Below are 15,408 nucleotides of genomic sequence, written 5' to 3'. Positions count from 1 at the left end.
GGTTTACTTTTTCTGGAATTTATAAGAGGAGATTCATATTTTCATCATGAACTGATGATAAAATTAATATAGAGAGAATAAATAAAATTTGGAGAATGACATTGACCAATCCTGGAGAAGATATTTGAGCTTCAAAATTAAGCTTTGATTAAAGTTACAACTGTCACCCAAATTTCTCATCTCTACTTCATCATCTTTAAATTGTTTTTTGTTATATGTAACAAAAGAGACCTAATACAGGGGTCAAAGGAACATATTTTACTCATGTAGACCCCGTGGGTGCTCAATGAAGTGAATAGAGAGAAATCAGTGGTTTTGAAGAGACTAAAATACAGAGGCATTGGCATCTATTTTTGTCATTTCTAGGAGTAAGACCTTCATTCTAAAAAAGCCAAAAACTCTGCAGGTAACAAAGGAGATGGTTCCAAGTTCCTGACTTGAGAAGGATGCTGCAAGTGCTTAGAGGTTATGAATGCCAGACAAGCAGGTGACTGAGAGATTCCTGTGTTGGAGGGGATTGAAGAGGGAGGAAGGTTCAGTTTTTAGGCTTATTAGATAGAGGAGACAAAGGAGAATGGATATTATGTGCTGAAGATATGGTCATATATAATTTGTAGTGGTTAGCTGTCTTGTTCACCTCTCATTCTTATGTATACTGCTTCACACAAATCCCAGACATTCCCCTGATGTAGAGAGAAAATAGATTTTCATGCTGACTCTTTTGCTTATATTTAATATTATGGATTTTATCTTTTCGGGGCTGACAGATGTGTGCTACTTCTGGGGTAACACAAACCACAGCATCATGAAGCTACTCTGTCCTCATCGACTTTCAGTACTTTACATTTGACCAGGTCTTATATCTTGAGACCCATGTTTTCATTTTAACACACACATAAATATTATATTTCTGCAATGTTATAATGTTCCTTCTCGCCAGGAGGCAAACTCAGTTGTGTCCAGTTACCACTCATTTTATTCTCAAGATCTCTAAAAATGTCACAAATAAAGGTACAGCATATTTCTCAACCGACTCTGTAATTTTTCTACAGTTTATGTCATCGAGATCTTTACAAGGATATATCAAAGGAAATACCTACACCTCAGAGACCAGTGAGATATTTCTTATATTGTGTAAATTTTCAGCATAAGAATGGTGATTATGATAAATTTGGTATCCTGTGATAACTATTTACTACATCATGAAAACATTACTGGTGGGTAGATGTGTGAGAAAAAAATGTGTCTGGATCTTGAATATATATGGTGAAAACTGTCCTGAATTAAATATGAATGTTGTTAGACTTAACACTAATATTTTTCAACATTTTTACTCTAGATATTAACCTAAATAAGGCTACTTGGATATAGGATTACTGAATCTGTTTGAATATAATCCATTTGTGGATTCTGCCTCCTCCATCTCTTCATCATAACCCTCTTCATGAGTGTTCCTCGGTATTGTGTTGGGGTTTTACTTCAATGCTGGCACTGGTTTATATTTGAATGTGACAAACCAATAGCATCTATAAATTTATATATTTTTTTCTTAGTAAATTTATTCATATTTCAAACCTATGCAACGAACTGGCCCCATGACACTGAGTTCTCAAGTTCTTAAACCTCTTACTCCCTCTGACACTTTTTTGAAGTTCCTCCAGCATTGGGTGCACTAAATGCACTAAGCTTATCTACTGCATTTTCACCAACTTTGCCTTGCTGTGTCCCCTATTCTTCGTTTCAACATCCTTATTCAACAATACAGTGTACAATTTGCCTTGTGTTATATTTTCCCCAATATCTTGTTATTATTAGTAGGGACTCCTTAACTCATCATGCTGAATAATCACCAGGTAAATGACTAATGCATCATTAAAAAGGCCAGTATGGAAGTGACACCTCTGCCAAATTTTTACAATTTCATTTCCTCTGCCAATGAGAAGATTAAAAAAATCTTTTCAACAACTTTTGTTAATTATTCAAGACCTTGCATAGAAGTCATTCACTACAGAATAAATCCTCAGAGGTGTGTTGATTTAGCAGTGATGGTCTTTATTCATCAGTTAGTGAAGGAGAAAATAGTATAAATAATATTAACTAATGGTGGAAGTTTATGTTCACAGTGTCTGAGCTAAAGTCTAGTTTCTTCAAATAAATGCAGTGCATTACTTCAATAAGATAACTGAATGCTGATTTTATTAAAATAATTTTTGTTTAACAATTATACCATAGTTAGAATCATTGTGAAAGAAAAAAATCATTAAATATGAAACATGTAAGTGTCTCAACTTAATAAATATTTTTTTTACTAATTACCAAAAATATAAGTTGTGTCAGTAGCTCATAAAACAAGTAGGTACCTTGAGGACAGTCAAATACAAGTACCCTGATTTCAAGAGGGTACTTCTACTGAAGCCTTATGTTTCAAATCCCAGATACCTCTTTGCTGTTGTCAAGACTACTCTACTCTGCTGGTGATAGATAAGCCGGTGTGTCTGTGTGTGTATGTGCATGATAGTAAATTTTTTTATAAATCTGATGTTACTACACATTGACCCTAATCAAGTACACTAAAGTCTATCAGTTTCTGTTTCTCATTTATAAAAAAAAATACATAGAGGTGGAAACCACAGCAATAGCCCCAGTGGGCAGGCACCAGCAACACCCAAACCCAAAAGTCCTAGGCAGCAACAGCAGAGGGGGTTGCGGGCCTGCAGACAGACCATACCTAGGAAACAGAGGCCATACCCAGTGGACTCCAGAGGCCAAAACCTTCTTTTACACAGAGAAAATGCAAAGGCAAAGAAATGCAAAACAAATGAACCAAGAGAAATCCCCAGAAAAGGACCGAAATGAATCAGATATAACCAAATTACCATATGCAAAGTTTAAAATAACAATTTTTAGGATGCTCAAAGGTATTAGAACAACAATAGATGCTCATTACGAACACCTAAATAAAGAGATAGCAATATAAAAAAGTACATTGAAATAATAAAAAAATCAGTCAGAAATCACAAATACAGTATATGAAATAAAGAACACAATGGAAGGAATTAAAAGCAGGATGGATGAAGCGGAGAATTGAATCAGCGAGTTAGGATACGATAAATAAAGGCACAAAAGCAGAGCAGAAATAAGAAAGAGACTCAAAAAGTCTGAGGAAACTCTAAGAGAGCTCTCTGACAACATGAAGAGAAATAACATCCGCATCATTGGGTTCCTGAAGAAGAAGAGAAAGAACAAGGGATAGAGACTTTGTTCAAGCATATCATAGCTGAAAACTTCCCTAAATTAAGGCAGAAAAACACCTCACATGTTTAGGAAGCACAGAGAACTCCATTAAGGAGAAACCCAAAGAAATCAACACCAAGACACATCATAATTAAAATACAAAAGCTAAGTGATAAAGAGAAAATATTAAAAGCTGCTAGAGAAAAAAAGACTATCACCTACAAAAGAGCCCCCATAAGGATGACTTCTGACTTCTCAACAGAAACACTTGAGGCCAGAAGGGAATGGCAAGAAATATTCAAAGTAATGCAGAACAAGAGCCTACAACCAAGACTACTTTATCCAGCAAGGCTATCATTTAAAATTGAAGGAGAAATAAAAAAGTTTTACAGACAAAAAAAAAAACAAAAACTAAAGGAATTCACTACAACCAAACCAAGGCTGCAAGAAATGCTAAGGGACCTGTTGTAAACAGTTCAAAGGAGAAAAACAATATAGCAAAAGAGGAATACAGTTTTAAAGAATAAAATGTCAATAAACAATTACATATCAATAATAACCTTAAATGTAAATGGATTAAATGATCCAATGAAAAGACATAGGGTAGCTTCATGGATAAAAAAACAGGACCCATACATATGCTGTCTACAAGAGACACACCTTGAATCAGAAGATGCACATAGAGTGAAGATAAATGTGTGGAAAAAAATATTTCACGCAAATGGAAATGAAAATAAAGCTGGGGTAACAATACCTATATCACACAAAATGGACTTTAATACAAAGACTATAGTTAGAGATAAAGAAGGTCACTACATAATGATAAAGAAAGGAATCCAACAGGAAGATATAACTGTTATAAATATCTTGCACCTAATATAGGAGCACTTAAATATATAAAGTAGACTTTGATGGATTTAAAGGGTGAGATCAATGGCAATACATTAATAGTAGGGGATTTCAATACCCCATTAACATTATTAGATAGATCCTCAAGAAAGAAAATTAACAAAGAAACAGCAGACTTAAAGGACATATTAGATCAACTCGATTTAATAGATATTGTCAAAACCTTTCACCCTAAAACAGCAGAATATACATTCTTTTCAAGCACTCATGGTACATTCTCTAAATAGACCACATGTTAGGGCACAAAAGCGGTCTCAACAAATTTAAAAAGATTGAAATCATATTGAGCACTTTCTCTGATCACAATGGCATTAAACTAGAAATTAACCACAACAGAAAAACTGAAAAATATTCAAACACTTGAAAACTAAATAGCATGTTATTAAATAACAAATGGGGAAACAATGAAATCAAAGAAGAAATTAAAAAATTTCTAGAAACAAACGACAATGAGCATACATCAACTCAAATTTTATGGGACACAGCAAAAGCAGTCCTTGCAGGGGTCCTCAAACTTTTTACACAGAGGGCCAGTTCACTGTCCCTCAGACCATTGGAGGGCCGCAACATACAGTGTTCCTCTCACTGACCACCAATGAAAGAGGTGGCCCTTCCGGAAGTGCGGTGGGGGGCCGGATAAATGGCATCAGGAGGCTGCATGCAGCCTGCGGGCTGTAGTTTGGGGATGCCTGCGAAGTTTATAGCATTACAGGCATACCTCAAGAAGCTAGAAAAAGCTCTAATAAACAACTTGACCCTACATCTTAAAGACCTAGAAAAAGAACAGCAAGTAAATCCCAGAGCTAGTAGAAGAAAGGAAATAATAAAGATCAGAGCAGAAGTAAATGACATAGAAGCTAAAGAAACAATAAAGAGGGTCAATGAAACCAGGAGCTGGTTCTTTGAAAAGGTAAACAAGATCGATGAACCTTTAACCAGAGTCACCAAGAAAAGCAGAGAGAGGACTCAAATAAATAAAATTAGAAACGAGAGTGGAGAAATAACAACTGACACAACAGAAATACAAAATATTGTAAGAAAATACTATGAAGAACTGTACGCCAAAAAACTAGACAACCTAGATGAAATTTACAAATTTTTTGAAACATATAACCTTCCAAAAATTAATCTGGAAGAATCAGAAAATCTAAACAGACTAATTACAACAAATGAGATTGAAACAGTTATCAAAAAACTCCCAAAAAAGAAAAGTCCTGGGCCTGATGGCTTCACAGGTGAATTCTACCAAATATTCAAAGAAGAACTAACTCCTATCCTTCTCAAACTATTTCAAAAAATTCAAGAGGAAGGAAGACTTCCAAGCTCCTTTTATGAGGCGAGCATAATTCTGATTCCAAAACCAGGCAAAGACAACACAAAGAAAGAAAACTATAGGCCAATATCCCTGATGAATTTAGATGCAAAAATCCTCAACAAAATATCAGCAAACCGGATCCAACAATATATGAAAAAAATCATACACCATGATCAAGTGGGATTTATTCAATGTGATTCATCACATAAACAAAAGAAGAAAAACCACATGATAATTTCAATAGATGCAGAAAAAGCATTTGATAAAATCCAGCACCCATTCATGATCAAAACCCTCAGCAAAGTGGGAATACAGGGAACATACCTCAACATGATAAAGACCATCTATGACAAACCCACAGCCAATATCATACTCAATGGGCAAAAATTAAAAGCAATCCTCTTAAGGTCAGGAACAAGGCAGGGCTGCCCCGTTACACCACTCTTATTCAACATAGTTCTGGAAGTCCTACCCACAGCAATCAGACAAGAAAAAGAAATAAAAGACATCCAAATTGGAAAAGAAGTAAAACTATCATTATTTGCAGATGATATGATATTGTATATGGAAAACCCTAAAGTCTCAGTCAAAAAACTACTGGACCTGATAAATGAATTCAGCAAGGTGGCAGGATATAAAATAAATACTCAGAAATCAGAGGCATTTTTATACACTAAAAATGAACTGTCAGAAAGAGAAATTAAGGAATCAATCCCCTTTACCATTGCAACCAAAAAAATAAACTACCTAGGAATAAATTTAACCAGGGAGATTAAAGACTTATATTCAGAAAATTATAAAACATTGATAAAAGAAATCAGGGAAGATACAAACAAGTGGAGGCATATACCATGCTCGTGGTAAGGAGCATGGTAATAACCATAGTCACTATGTTGCCACTGTGACTGAATTTCTGAGTCACTAGGAATAAGCTACATTATTATATGAGTAAAAAATGACTCTCCAAGGACATTCATGTCTTTCATTTACTGAAACACCCAACTAAGGATGAAGTATGTAATTACAAGGAAAGAACTGAACTTTTACATGCAACAAAAAATATCTTTGTATTGAGGGCCATCTACTTTTTAGCTGAGGCTGCAGGCCCTTTAAATGGAGCCCTCTCCTGAAAAGAATATGAAACTCTTAAGTTGTTATGAGTTATGTTTTCTCTTCTCATTAAATTGACAGAGATAGTTTCCTGGGTAAAAAAGTCTGATGTGTACGAGGTGTAAATTTGCTCTCTGTAAATCCATTCCAGGGCTTTCTACTCCACATGACCTCTGAGGGAATCATGCCTTCTTGTATTTCTGGGGCCCCATGACTGTGTTGAGCTATCAGTGAAACACAGGGGGAAGTTTGGTTGAACTCAAGATATTAGGATATTTCAAAGTGTTGGACCAACCAAAGACAATATGTAGGTATTTAAGGCTATCACCCAATGATGATCATAAGTTTCTTTATTTGGGGATCTGAGATCTTTATTAGAATAAATATATGGCCAATTGAGGTTGTTTGCCCATGGGGGAAGGTCACATAAGGAACCAGGTCTGGGATCTTCGGCTGGAACTGCCCACACCCAATCCTGCCAAAAGAAACTTCCCAGGAGCACTTTGAAAAAGAACAACTGTGTGTCAGCCAATAAAATTTCACCACGTCATATCAACCCGCCACCAGCATACCGACACTATAAATTATTCCCCCTCCCTCCACCGGATGAGGCTGCGTGACTTCCCTGGCCCGTCTGGTGGACCAGAGAACTTCACCCAGGTTGTGTTCCGAGTAAAGCTTTTGCTACTCCACACTTGGTGAATATGCATTTTTTCTTCCTTGGCAGGGAAATACCTTACAGGCATTAATACGGGATCTCTGTGACCTTTTATTTTGCTTAATGATTCTGTGTAGTCTTTATCCGGACTGCTAATCTCTGTATGCTCCCCAAACATACATCACAATCTCAACACCCACAGCATGGACTTCCCTCTGCTGTGTGATATACCCTCCCAGTACTGCTAACTCATTGTCTCCTTGGTGTGACCTGTAGGACTATTATTTTTCTTAGCGTTGTTTAGTCACTAACATTGTACAAGATCATTTCTAGACCTTGTGACAGAAATAGAATTTATAAGAGTGTGTGCATGTATAATAGATAGGTGAATGGATGGATAGATGATAGATTAGATAGATAGATAGATAGATAGATAGATAATAGATTAGATAGATAGATGACAGATCTTAAGGATTTAATTTACAGAATTGTAAAAGGTGACAAGTTCAAAACTGGGGCAGGTTGGGAGACTGGAGATCCAAGGAAGAACTTGTTAAAGCCTATGTCTGGAGGCAGAATTTCCTTTTTGGGGTTCCTATGTCTTTTTTCTCTTAAGGCAATCAATTGGTTGAATGAGATCCACCCCCATATTGGAGGGCAATCTATTTAATCTATTTAATTCAGTGTACTAGTTTAAGTACTAATCTCATCTAAAATATACTTTTATAGCAACATAGAGACAAGTATTTGGCTATCTACATTTTGTGGCTTAGACAATTTCACATATAAAATTAATTCTCACAGACACTAAGTGTTCTTCCTGATCACAGAGTAGAGTGAAAACATTACTTATCTCATACAGGAAATTCTTCTTTTACAATTAAACTTTGGCAACCTTCTAGACTAATATCTGCTCTTCCTTCCTTCTTTGTTTATAGCTTCATAGCCTCATTTACCTGGAGAATCTAGGAGAGCTCCTGAGCTGAGGCTTTGGCAAAAGGGCCATACTGAGTCCAGGTGGGAGAGTGAGCATCACTGTGTTACCACTATGTGCCACCATCTCTGACTGAACACCTCCATCATTTCCAGTTTGACTGGTCGTTAACATTTGTTTGACTCAAGAAGAAATAAGTTTCCAAGTCAGTTGTTTTATCTGGGTGTATAGGACAGTAGACACAGGATTCGGCATTCCAACATTGGCTGCCGCAAGTGAGCTCTCAGTGATAACATTTACACTGGTACTTGAAGTCTATTATCAATGTCATCTCTGCTTTTGAAGAATCCTAACCCAGTATATGTGTATGAAACATCATAGATTTTGTAAGCCTAGAGCTACAAAGAACTGATTACTTTTCTGACCCCATTATCTAAATTCCCCAAAACATGCATGCCTCTCTAGTAGTTTTTCACATCTTCTTGTTAATAACATGTATATGGTTGATTATTTAATTTGCTTTTCAAGTAAGTGCCAGGGTCAGAATGGTTTAAACTCTCTCTTTAGACTCATCATTATGTTTTTATATATTAGTTTGGTTAGTGTGTAATATATAGTTACTAAAATTTTATTGAATGATCTTGTGTAAAATTTTGATACTTTTTCAATCGTGTTCCTATTTTTTTTAATGTATGTGACTTGTGTGATCCTGTGATGTATTCCTACTATCTCTCCTCTCACCACCCACATACATACACACATGTAGGTTCCTATCAATGTGTTTTGCATTATTACAGACCAATGTGAAATTTCATTATTTGTTAACACAGGAACGCATACCCCTTTAAGTTACTTTAATTGTCTTTCATTAACTCTGTAGGGTAGTAACAGAACATTGTAGGTTGTCCCTGTATGCATTGGGTTAATTTTTACCCTCTGTATTGAAAATAAATGACTTTTGTAAGTCACTATTTTTATGTACATTCTGAAAGATGGTTTGCTCTTGACATGTATACAAACACATTGTCACATATTATGTTATAATAATTAGAGAAATAATTTCAGATATACTGGAAATGATGGCAATGCTTACAATGTAAATATGTAAGTCAGAGCAGGTCTTTCTGATAAACGAACATGGAAGGAGAGAGTTATTTGAAGGAGAGAATTATCTGAAGGAGAGAGTTATCTGTAGGGCAGCATTGCATAATGAGAGAAGTGCAGGTTTAACAATCCAGACGCTAAGTGGCTTGGTGCTTTCTGAACTGAGGATGTGTTTTTGGCATGGGAATGCGGAAGCTGGAGCCATGGTTGGTCACACAGAGTCTTGGTAGAAAGGCCTCTGCTCATGTTTCTGCTCAGTAAAAGTGAAGGACTGTAACTACTGTTACCCAGAGAAAAATTAAATTTCTCATGTCACATGAATAAAAAGTATTTAAAATTGTTATGAAAAGTTTCTCTACCAGCCACTGAACTACTTTACTTGTTTGTCTACTGTTTCTTTTCTTGTCCTTCATATTGGTTCTGCCTTTTTCCTGATTTCTACATAGTTAATATCATTTTATGCCTCTCTTTCTGTGCAGTCTCCCTTTTACCTTTCCAATCAAGCAGGAATTTGTAAGCACGAGGAACCTCAAATCAGAACAGATAAAAGTGGGGTAGTCACTGTGATGGCTTCAGTAATCCTGAGGAATATAATGGATGAGGTGACCCGCCCCATCTGCCTGGAGCTCCTGATGAAAGCCCTGAGCCTGGGCTGTGGGCACAGCTTCTGACAATCTGCATCACTGCAAACAACAAGGAGTTCACAGTTGGCTAAGAAGGAGAGAGCAGCTGCCCTGTGTGCTGAGTTACTTACCAATTTGAAAACATATGACCTAATCAGCATGTGTCCAACATAGTAGAGGAGTTTATGGAGATCAAGTTGAGCCCACGGGAGAAGCAAAAGAGAGATCTCTGTGTACCTTGGAAAGAAATTTCTGCTCTTTTGTAAGGAGGATGAGAAGTAAATTTGCTGGCTTTGTGAGTGCTCTCAAGAGCACCATGGTCACCATACATTCCTCACGGAGGAGGTGGTCCAGGAATACAAGGTAACAGACAAGGATGGGAGAAAGACAGAGCAGAAAATCTCCACTTTGCATTGGAAGTCAAGTATGTTGCCACTATATCCCTGAGGCCTGTGATCACTTTTCTTCCCATGCTCACCTTCAAGGCCTGAATGACATTTCTGTGCATTTCATACAATTATGAAATGAGGAGAAGACTCTAAAGCAGGAGTAGATATTTTTATGCCTTGTGCTAATAGGTGTAGGTTTGGTGCCCAAGTAAGTGGTCATTTCCCTTTTGGACAGGAGGGGTAACTGGGCAGCTGGATGGATTGAGACCTAAGTTATTTCCTTACTATAGGATCATGATTCTTCTTCTAAGACACAAAGAATCAGTCTTCTGTTGACATGGAGTGATCACCACTATATTCAGAATTTTAAAGAAAACATTAACCACATCAGATTTCCTTCAAGACACAGAGTTGCATAGTTCCTGGTGTGATATCTCTGTCACAGGAGAAGCTTTAGGCAGCTCTGGAGAGGCTGAGGGCAGACCAACAGAAAGCTGAGACATTAATATCTGAAATCAGAGAGAAGAGAACTTTCTGGAAGGCAGGAGAGGACTCTTTCTGAACTAGTCTGGGCAGGACCACGGGTTTTAGTCATATGAAACTCTTTTCAACCTTGTTCCTTGACAGTCCTTATGTACCAAATAATTGATTAATCATTCTTTATTCTCTCCCTCATAGGGATAAGGTTGAAATTTAACATGTCACAAATTACCACAGATATTTCTAGTTTAGATATTCTCATCAAGAGACTCTGGTCAGGATGGCTAGTGAATTCTGTGTTCATTTCTCTCATTATTCTGAGCCTTTAACTCTTTCAAGGGAAGCCTATTGCCAATGGCTCATGGATATGTCCCTGGCTTTCAATGTTAGAAAGAGCGTGCGTATAAGAGAGGCATCAGGTGTAATGAAGTGAAATGCAACTGTCCTGGGCATCTGTGTGAGAGCAGAGCCATATCTAAGTGTCCCTTTTTGGTTCATGGTTGGCTGCAATAATGCAAACTTGAGGTCATTATTCTGAAATGTGATGAAGAAAAAATAATAGGAAAAGTCAGCTCCCCAAGAACTGCTCTTCTGTTGTATCTCCCTTCACTGGGAAAACTTCCAAATCAAATACTTGTTTTTCCCAATTTCTTCCAGCCTGAGTTTCTCAAACTCTTTCTCATTCTTGAAGAATCAAGTACAAAAGCAAAGACAATTTGTCAGGACTGTTTTAAAAAGCAGAGAGTTAGTTATCCTGGACAGTGAGGAGCAGAAAGTGCTGTAATAGCTGGAAAGAAGGAGGAAGATAGTCTCTGTTACCTGGAAAAAGATGAGCAAGAGCTGGTCCAGTAGAGCCAGTTGATGAGAGATCTCATCTCAGATCTGTAGCATCAGTTGCAAGGGTGAACACTTGAGATCCTGCAGGTAGTACTTGGGAAGAAGCCCCAGCATCTGAACTTGAGGAAAACGAAGACTAAGTTTTCATTTCTGCTGTGTGGCTGTGCTGTTTCTGGTGGTGACTCTGAAGTTTTTGTTCTTGTGGAAGTCCTTCTTTGCATTTCTTTTATTGGTTATTGAAATAATTGAATACATAAATTACAAGGAAATTTATTGTTTTAATTAAAGTACCTATTTCAGTCTAAAATTTGTGAAGTGATGATCCATTGTCCAATTATATGTATAGGCTCTTGTATCTGTGCTTTAGACTATACATTTTATACACCTCTTTATGAACAAAAAATTTGAGTTATTTTTTTCCTTAAGGAATGAGTTCAGAATTTTTTTCTTTCTGTTATTTTTTCTGAATAAATAATTGTGAAAGATTGATATTATTTTTTAATTATTTAATGGATTCACCAGTGAAACTACCTTATTCTGGGTCTTTCTTTTTGAAAGGCTTTAAAATATTTTTTTGCTTGTATTAAGTTTACTTAGTTTTTGGTTTTTGGGGTTTTTTTTGTACATTGTGTGAGTCAGTTTTTGATAAAGGACATCCTTTTAGAAACCTTTTTACTCTAAATTGTCAGGTTTGTACAGAAATTTAGTCTTTTTAATCCTTTAGAATCTTTCATTTCTACAGCATTCACAGCAGGGTCCATCATTTTCTTTCTTATTTAAGTTATGTGTGTGTGTGTGCGTGTGTGTTTGGTTAATTTAGTTATGTTTATTACCTTTATTGATGTTTTTTAGAAATAAATTTTATTGTTTTATTGATTTATCTGTTTTTAGTCTTCCCATATTATTGACTTCCACTATCAATTATATAGTCTCTTTTGAGTAATTCTATCTGCACATGTGTATATCAGTATGTTTCATTGTGTGTATTGTTTTAAATTTGTTGTTATTTTTCTAGTTTCTTAAAGTGGCATGTAGATAAATCTTTTTTATTTTTTATATTTTTATTTTGTATTTTTTCTACAGTGAGAAGCTGGGAGGCAGAGAGACAGACTCCTGCATGAGTCAGACCAGAATCCACCCAGCATGCCCACTAGAGGGTGATGCTCTGCATATCTCTGTATTGCTCAATTGCACCTAAGGTGGAGGCCATGAAGGCCATACTCATTGCCCGGGCTAACTTTGCTCCAATGGATCCTTGTCTGCAGGAGGGAAAGAGAGATATAGAGAGAAAGTAGAGGGGGAAGGGGGAAGAAGTAGATGGGTGTTTCTTCTGTGTGTCCTGGCCAGGAATCGAACCTGGGACACCACACTCTGGGCTGACACTCTACCACTGAGTCCACTGGCCAGGCCTTAGATGAATCATTTGACACAGTCTTTTCTGTTATCATTTTATTGTTATAAATGAATTGTTTTAGCTATGTTTCATATTTTTAAATTATTTTATATTTTTATTCAATTTAATTTATTTCCAAATTTTCTTTCTGGTTTGTTGTTTTTGTTAATTCTTTGGATATTTGAAACTGTGATATTTATATGCAAATACAGCATCTTTTTAAATGTTTTCTCTTGCTGTGCATTTTTTTTATTTTCTGATCAGAAACATGTGTTTTATTATTTTAGTGTTTTAAATGTATTGATACATGCTTCATAGCCTAAAATATTGTATGGCCAATAATTTTTATATGAATTCAGAAAGACTGAATTGAGCATTAATTGGGTGAAGGGGTCTAGAGATACCATTTGGGTTGATCTGGTTTATTATGTTGATCATGTGTTCTACATTCTTGATGATATTCTCCTTCCCACCCCGGAAGTGAGATGAGGAGGGGGCGAGGAGGTGCATGACAGACAGACAGACTCTTGCATGAACCTTACTGGGATCCACCAGGCATGCCCACCAGGGGATGAAGCTTGGCCCATTTGGGGAGTTGCTCTACTCTAACTGAGGCCATTCTAGCATCTGATGCAGAGTCCATGAAGCCATACTCAGCGCCAGGTCAACTTTCCTCTCATGGAGCCTTGGCTGCAGGAAGGGTAGAGAGAGATAAAGAGAAAGGAGAGGGGGAAAGGTGGAGAAATAGAAGGGTGCTTCTCCTGTGTGCCCTGGCCGGAAATGAATCCCACAATTTCCCCACACCGGGTTGACACTCTCTTATTGTGCCAACTGGCTAGGCCTTGTGATGATGCTCTTAATCAAAATTTTATCTTTTTTTCCTTTTCTCTAAATTCCCTTTAACATTTCTTGTAATACTGGTTTCATGCTGATAAACTCTTTCAGCTTTTCCTTATTTGGGAAGCTCTTTATGTCTCCTTCAATTCTAAATGATAGGATTGCTAGGTAGACTAATCTAGCTTTTAGGTACTTGATTTTCATTACATTGAATGTGTCATGACAATTTTTTCTGGACTACAATATATCCATTGAGAAATCAGCTGATATTCTTGTGGATACTCCTTTATAAGTAACTAACTTCTTTTCTCTTACTGCTTTTTTTATGCCTTCAATCCCTTTTTGTTTGTTTGTTTTTTAATGTTTCTTATGCCATTGTTGAAGTTCTCTCTGAGATAATCTCTTCTCCCCTAAGTTCATTAAGCATTCTTATAAATTGTATTTAGAATTTTGGTGCAGGCTAAGGTCAGCCACTTCCTGTGTCTGGAGAAGCACCACCAGGTAGGATCACTACAGAGTAATCTGAGGTTGGTAGTTGTCTGCGCTGATCTTGGAGCTGCTTTGCAGATGCTATGCTATTAATCAAGTTCAGATGCCCCTACTGCCAATAAGGTCAGCTATTACTGATTTTGGATCTGTAAATATTTAAAACACTTGAGGAACACCAGCAATGTAGACTGGCAAGTCAGTGACTTGTGTGGCTTAAGCTCTAGAAGATATTGGGTCAGAGGCTTGAATTACGTGGTGTAGTGTCTCCGAGAATCACCAGACTGGGGCAAGAGTCCTGTTAGCCAAGTCAACAGAGACTTTTTATCATTGACCTGTGTCTACAAGTTGTGTAGGGGGAGGGCTCAATGAAAGAACAGTGCCACCTGCTGGCATTTTAGTCCCTGAGAGACAAAAACTGAAGGGAGGCAGGCTAAAATCTGAAGGGAGAAAATTCAGTCTCTCTCTATAGGTCTCTGGCACTTTCCAAGCTTCTCTCTTTTCTGGGGAGCTTAGGACAAGTGTTTGTTAGTGAGTGACTCTTTGCTAGGGTCATTTAAGAGGACATATGTGTCTGTAGCAACTTTCCATTTCATCTTAACTGAAGCACTGCTGATTTTCACAGCCAGATATTTTGGGGACTCCTCTTCCCTCAACTCCTGACTTTGGAGCTTGGTGTGGAGCTGGGACTCCTTGTTTCTCAGGTGGAATCTCTACAGACAAGATATTATTTTCATTTTTAACCTCTGTATGTGGGTGTCAAACAAGCCCATTTTGACTGTGCCCCTCTTCAAGAAGTCTTCAAGTGACTTCTTTACATCCTTAGTTATTGGAATCTGTTCAGTTTATACTCTTTTGTTTCTCAAGGGTGGTTATTATAATTTTCATGTTATTGTGAAAAAGATAATCTCAGTGTTTACCTATTTCATCACTTTTTTTGTTAGAGACAGAGAGATAGTCAGAGAGAAGGACAGATAGGGACAAACAGACAGGAAGGGAAAGAGATGAGAAACATCAATTCTTTATTGTAGCTCTTTAGTGTTTTAGTGATTGCTTTTTCATATCTGCCTTGACTGGGGTCTGCAGCAGAGTGAGTGAC

At 37.0% G+C, this 15,408-nt stretch overlaps 1 pseudogene; it reads left to right on the top strand.

Moving 5' to 3' along the window:
- Window positions 1-9,830: 9,830 nt before the first annotated feature.
- LOC136319623 (tripartite motif-containing protein 5-like) lies at window positions 9,831-11,644 on the top strand (annotated as a pseudogene).
- Window positions 11,645-15,408: the final 3,764 nt, after the last annotated feature.

The sequence above is a fragment of the Saccopteryx bilineata genome, chromosome 1 (assembly GCF_036850765.1).
Source record: "Saccopteryx bilineata isolate mSacBil1 chromosome 1, mSacBil1_pri_phased_curated, whole genome shotgun sequence".
Classification (NCBI taxonomy): Eukaryota; Metazoa; Chordata; class Mammalia; order Chiroptera; family Emballonuridae; genus Saccopteryx; species Saccopteryx bilineata.
Note: the sequence above shows the minus strand (reverse complement) of the source record. Positions and strands in the feature narration are given on the sequence as shown.